The sequence below is a fragment of the Staurois parvus genome, unplaced genomic scaffold (assembly GCF_062004578.1).
Source record: "Staurois parvus isolate SC_StPar_1 unplaced genomic scaffold, SC_StPar_1.0 ptg001265l, whole genome shotgun sequence".
NCBI lineage: Eukaryota > Metazoa > Chordata > Amphibia > Anura > Ranidae > Staurois > Staurois parvus.
In genome coordinates, this window is record NW_028319061.1 from 442,501 (window position 1) to 449,696 (window position 7,196).

Here is a 7,196-nt window from a genome sequence, read left to right on the forward strand (position 1 = left end):
CCGTAAGAAAACCCCAGAAATGTGACTTCAGATAATAATCCCAATATTTAAAATGAAATAAAACATTAATGCGGCGCATACACCAAAAAAAAAAAATAATTTCAAAATTAATGAACAAATAAAAAGTCCAAATAATTCAGTCCATTCTTTGTAATTTTGAAATTTTTTTTTTTTTTGGGTGTATGCGCCGCATTAATATTTTATTTCATTTTAAATATTATCATTTTACTTGTTTAATTCATTCAGTGTGGCAGCAGGTTATTTTTTATGAGTTATTTGCACATTTTATATGAATTGATGATTTGTAGTTGTCAAGGTGTGGCCGCTGTCCCTGCTCGCTCCCCCCTCGCCGCACCCTCTCATCCTGCACACAGCCTTTGAAGCAGGATGGGGGGAGGGGACCACTGCGGCGAGGATCACGGCCCCCCGGCAATCTAGCCGGAGGAGCTGTGATCCCCCCACCAGGAGACCCCGGCAGGGGGGCCGCCGGGAGGTCTCCGCGCGCCCCTGGCGGACGCTCTGCACCCACCAGTGACAAAGGTCGCACTCATGAGAGCACTCCTCGTTGCCAAGACAACACGGTACTGGGCCGGCTGGCAACCCGGAAGCATCCTGCGCGGTTTCAAAAGGCCAGCGCAGGACCAGTCCGGTTTCTTCCTTTAGTGTCTTTGGTTTCCGCCACGGCTGGGAGTGTCCCTGGTAGTTGTCCGTGTGTGTGTGCTCGTTCCTGCTCGGGACAGGGTGCTGTGCGGGGTCTGTGCTGGGGCCAGGCCCCACAGCCAAGACCCTGCCGAGCCCCTGCAAGCCTGCTGTGTCCCTATCTGCTGAGTGCTGGGTCCCTGGGAAGCCGCCCCTGTCTGTTGATTGCTGGGTCCCTGGGAAGCCGCCCCTGTCTGCTGGTCACTGGGTCCCTGGGAAGCTGGCTGCTGTGAGGGCCCCTGTCTACTGACAGCTGCTGTCCCTGGAATGCTGGCCGTTGTGAGGATCTCGGTCTGCTGACCACTGCTGTCCCTGGAAAGCTGACCGCTGTGAGGGCCGTTGTCCATTGCTAAGTGTCCCTACAAGCCGCCTGCTGCTGAGTGTACCTACAAGCCGCATGTTGCGGAGTGCCCTGGACTGCCCCTATTGTGTGCTCAGACCACCCTTGTCCTGAACTGCCCCTATTGTGCGCTCAGACCACCCTTGTCATGGACTGCCCCTATTGTGCGCTCAGACCACCCTTGTCATGAACTGCCCCTATTGTGCGCTCAGACCACCCTTGTCATGGACTGTGCCTATTGTGCGCTCAGACCACCCTTGTCATGAACTGCCCCTATTGTGTGCTCAGACCACCCTTGTCATGAACTGCCCCTATTGTGTGCTCAGACCGCCCTTGTCATGCACTGCCCCTATTGTGCGCTTAGACCACCCGTGTCATGGACTGCCCCTATTGTGTGCTCATACCACCCTTGTCATGGACTGTCCCTATTGTGTGCTCAGACCGCCCTTGTCATGGACTGTCCCTATTGTGTGCTCAGACCACCCTTGTCATGGACTGTCCCTATTGTGTGCTCAGACCACCCTTGTCATGGACTGTCCCTATTGTGTGCTCAGACCACCCTTGTCATGAACTGCCCCTATTGTATGCTCAGACCACCCTTGTCATGGACTGCCCCTATTCTGTGCTCATACCACCCTTGTCATGGACTGTCCCTATTGTGTGCTCAGACCACCCTTGTCATGAACTGCCCCTATTGTGTGCTAAGACCACCCTTGTCATGAACTGCCCCTATTGTGCGCTCAGACCACCCTTGTCATGAACTGCCCCTATTGTGCGCTCAGACCGCCCTTGTCATGAACTGCCCCTAATGTGCGCTCATACCACCCTTGGCATGGACTGTCCCTATTGTGCGCTCAGACCGCCCTTGTCATGGACTGCCCCTATTGTGCGCCCAGACCACCCTTGTCACGGACTGCCCCTATTGTGTGCTCAGACCACCCTTGTCATGGACTGTCCCTATTGTGTGCTCAGACCACCCTTGTCACGGACTGCCCCTATTGTGCGCTCAGACCGACCTTGTCATGGACTGTCCCTATTGTGCGCCCAGACCACCCTTGTCATGAACTGTCCCTATTGTGTGCTCAGACCACCCTTGTCATGGACTGTCCCTATTGTGCGCCCAGACCACCCTTGTCATGAACTGTCCCTATTGTGTGCTCAGACCACCCTTGTCCTGGACTGTCCCTATTGTGTGCTCAGACCACCCGTGTCATGGACTGCCCCTATTGTGTGCTCAGACCACCCGTGTCATGGACTGCCCCTATTGTGCGCTCAGACCACCCTTGTCATGGACTGCCCCTATTGTGCGCTCAGACCACCCTTGTCATGAACTGTCCCTATTGTGTGCCCAGACCACCCTTGTCATGAACTGTCCCTATTGTGTGCTCAGACCGCCCTTGTCATGGACTGCCCCTATTGTGCGCCCAGACCGCCCTTGTCATGGACTGCCCCTATTGTGCGCCCAGACCGCCCTTGTCATGGACTGTCCCTATCGTGCGCTCAGACCACCCTTGTCATGGACTGTCCCTATTGTGCGCTCAGACCACCCTTGTCATGAACTGTCCCTATTGTGTGCTCAGACCACCCTTGTCATGAACTGCCCTTATTGTGTGCTCAGACCACCCTTGTCCTGGACTGTCCCTATTGTGTGCTCAGACCACCCTTGTCATGGACTGTCCCTATTGTGTGCTCAGACCACCCGTGTCATGAACTGCCCCTATTGTGTGCTCAGACCACCCTTGTCATGAACTGTCCCTATTGTGTGCTCAGACCGCCCTTGTCATGGACTGTCCCTATTGTGTGCTCAGACCACCCTTGTCATGAACTGTCCCTATTGTGCGCTCAGACCACCCTTGTCATGGACTGCCCCTATTGTGTGCTCAGACCACCCTTGTCATAAACTGCCCCTATTGTGCGCTCAGACCGCCCTTGTCATGGACTGCCCCTATTGTGTGCTCAGACCACCCTTGTCATAAACTGCCCCTATTGTGCGCTCAGACCGCCCTTGTCATGGACTGCCCCTATTGTGCGCCCAGACCACCCTTGTCACGGACTGCCCCTATTGTGTGCTCAGACCACCCTTGTCATGGACTGTCCCTATTGTGTGCTCAGACCACCCTTGTCACGGACTGCCCCTATTGTGCGCTCAGACCGACCTTGTCATGGACTGCCCCTATTGTGCGCCCAGACCGACCTTGTCATGGACTGCCCCTATTGTGCGCCCAGACCACCCTTGTCATGAACTGTCCCTATTGTGTGCTCAGACCACCCTTGTCCTGGACTGTCCCTATTGTGTGCTCAGACCACCCGTGTCATGGACTGCCCCTATTGTGTGCTCAGACCACCCGTGTCATGGACTGTCCCTATTGTGTGCTCAGACCGCCCTTGTCATGGACTGTCCCTATTGTGTGCTCAGACCACCCTTGTTTGCACTGCCCCTATTGTGTGCTCAGACCACCCTTGTCCTGGACTGTCCCTATTGTGTGCTCAGACCACCCTTGTCATAAACTGCCCCTATTGTGTGCTCAGACCGCCCTTGTCATGGACTGTCCCTATTGTGTGCTCAGACCACCCTTGTTTGCACTGCCCCTATTGTGTGCTCAGACCACCCTTGTCATGGACTGTCCCTATTGTGCGCTCAGACCACCCTTGTCATGGACTGCCCCTATTGTGTGCTCAGACCGCCCTTGTCATAAACTGCCCCTATTGTGTGCCCAGACCACCCTTGTCATGAACTGTCCCTATTGTGCGCTCAGACCGCCCCTGTCATGGACTGCCCCTATTGTGTGCTCATACCACCCTTGTCATGAACTGCCCCTATTGTGTGCTCAGACCACCCTTGTCATGGACTGCCCCTATTGTGTGCTCAGACCACCCTTGTCATGGACTGTCCCTATTGTGTGCTCAGACCACCCTTGTCACGGACTGCCCCTATTGTGCGCTCAGACCGACCTTGTCATGGACTGCCCCTATTGTGCGCCCAGACCACCCTTGTCATGAACTGTCCCTATTGTGTGCTCAGACCACCCTTGTCCTGGACTGTCCCTATTGTGTGCTCAGACCACCCGTGTCATGGACTGCCCCTATTGTGTGCTCAGACCACCCTTGTCATGGACTGTCCCTATTGTGTGCTCAGACCACCCTTGTCACGGACTGCCCCTATTGTGCGCTCAGACCGACCTTGTCATGGACTGCCCCTATTGTGCGCCCAGACCACCCTTGTCATGAACTGTCCCTATTGTGTGCTCAGACCACCCTTGTCCTGGACTGTCCCTATTGTGTGCTCAGACCACCCGTGTCATGGACTGCCCCTATTGTGTGCTCAGACCACCCGTGTCATGGACTGCCCCTATTGTGTGCTCAGACCGCCCGTGTCATGGACTGTCCCTATTGTGTGCTCAGACCACCCTTGTCATGGACTGTCCCTATTGTGTGCTCAGACCACCCTTGTTTGCACTGCCCCATGGTGTGCCTGGAGTATAGCTACCTGGGCTGCCCCCCTGGGGACTGTCCCCATGAGCCTGATGTTGTCCCTAGAAAGCTGTGTGGGAGCTGCGCTGAGGTCAGACCCCATAGTCAAGGTCCCGTTGAGTCCCCGTGAGCCCGTGTACCGTGCGTGTCCCTACAAGCCGCATGTTGCAGAGTGCCAAGAACTGTCCCGATTGAGTGTCTTCCACAGTTCAATAAAGCTTTGTATGTCCTGTCCCGCCCACGCTCCCGTCACAGTAGTTATACGTTTATAGCGCACTTTGTTTGAGGGATTTACACCTTACATGATTTTGAATAATCCCGATATAACCGGATTGGTGAAAAATACGGCAAACGATACGCCGCAACTGTTATAACTCAGCCAATCGTCATTCATTGCGCTTTGGAAGGATTCTGAGGAACGAATCACTGAACGATTTCAGCAGATTGCGGCGTTTTATTTGTCGCACTTTTCACCAATCCAGCGATATCGGGATTATCGCTGACATCACATTTCGGGGGTTTTATTATTTATTCCAGGTACTTATATAGCGCTGTCATCCACAGAATCCATGTTTTAGGGGATTTCTCATCCACGGAATCCATGTTTTAGGGAATTTCTCATCCACAGAATCCATCCTTTAGGGAATTTCTCATCCACGGAATCCATGTTTTAGGGGATTTCTCATCCACAGAATCCATGTTTTAGTGAATTTCTCATCCACAGAATCCATGTTTTAGTGAATTTCTCATCCACGGAATCCATGTTTTAGGGAATTTCTCATCCACGGAATCCATGTTTTAGGGGATTTCTCATCCACGGAATCCATGTTTTAGGGGATTTCTCATCTACGGAATCCATGTTTTAGGGGATTTCTCATCCACGGAATCCATCCTTTAGGGAATTTCTCATCCACGGAATCCATCCTTGAGGGAATTTCTCATCCACGGAATCCATCCTTTAGGGAATTTCTTATCCACGGAATCCATGTTTTAGGGAATTTCTCATCCACGGAATCCATGTTTTAGGGAATTTCTCATCCACGGAATCCATGTTTTAGGGAATTTCTCATCCACAGAATCCATCCTTTAGGGAATTTCTCATCCACGGAATCCATGTTTTAGTGAATTTCTCATCCACGGAATCCATGTTTTAGGGGATTTCTCATCCACGGAATCCATGTTTTAGGGGATTTCTCATCCACGGAATCCATGTTTTAGTGAATTTCTCATCCACGGAATCCATCCTTTAGGGAATTTCTTATCCACGGAATCCATGTTTTAGGGAATTTCTCATCCACGGAATCCATGTGTTAGGGGATTTCTCATCCACGGAATCCATGTTTTAGGGGATATCTCATCCACGGAATCCATGTTTTAGTGAATTTCTCATCCACGGAATCCATGTTTTAGGGAATTTCTCATCCACGGAATCCATCCTTTAGGGAATTTCTCATCCACGGAATCCATCCTTTAGGGAATTTCTCATCCACAGAATCCATGTTTTAGGGAATTTCTCATCCACGGAATCCATGTTTTAGGGAATTTCTCATCCACAGAATCCATCCTTTAGGGAATTTCTCATCCACGGAATCCATCCTTTTGGGAATTTCTCATCCACAGAATCCATGTTTTAGGGAATTTCTCATCCACGGAATCCATCTTTTAGGGAATTTCTCATCCACGGAATCCATGTTTTAGGGAATTTCTCATCCACGGAATCCATGTTTTAGGGAATTTCTCATCCACGGAATCCATGTTTTAGGGAATTTCTCATCCACGGAATCCATGTTTTAGGGAATTTCTCATCCACGGAATCCATCCTTTAGGGAATTTCTCATCCACGGAATCCATGTTTTAGGGAATTTCTGATCCACGGAATTCATCCTTTAGGGAATTTCTCATCCACGGAATCCATGTTTTAGGGAATTTCTCATCCACAGAATCCATCCTTTAGGGAATTTCTCATCCACGGAATCCATCCTTTAGGGAATTTCTCATCCACAGAATCCATGTTTTAGTGAATTTCTCATCCATGGAATCTATGTTTTAGGGAATTTTTCATCCACGGAATCCATGTTTTAGGGAATTTCTCATCCACGGAATCCATGTTTTAGGGAATTTCTCATCCACGGAATCCATGTTTTAGGGAATTTCTCATCCACGGAATCCATCCTTTAGGGAATTTCTCATCCACGGAATCCATGTTTTAGGGAATTTCTCATCCACGGAATCCATCCTTTAGGGAATTTCTCATCCACGGAATCCATGTTTTAGGGAATTTCTCATCCACGGAATCCATCCTTTAGGGAATTTCTCATCCACGGAATCCATGTTTTAGGGAATTTCTCATCCACGGAATCCATGTTTTAGGGAATTTTCTCATCCACGGAATCCATGTTTTAGGGAATTTCTCATCCACAGAATCCATCCTTTAGGGAATTTCTCATCCACGGAATCCATCCTTTAGGGAATTTCTCATCCACGGAATCCATCCTTTAGGGAATTTCTCATCCACAGAATCCATGTTTTAGTGAATTTTCTCATCCACAGAATCCATGTTTTAGTGAATTTCTCATCCATAGAATCTATGTTTTAGGGAATTTTTCATCCACGGAATCCACGTTTTAGGGAATTTCTCATCCACGGAATCCATGTTTTAGTGAATTTCTCATCCATAGAATCTATG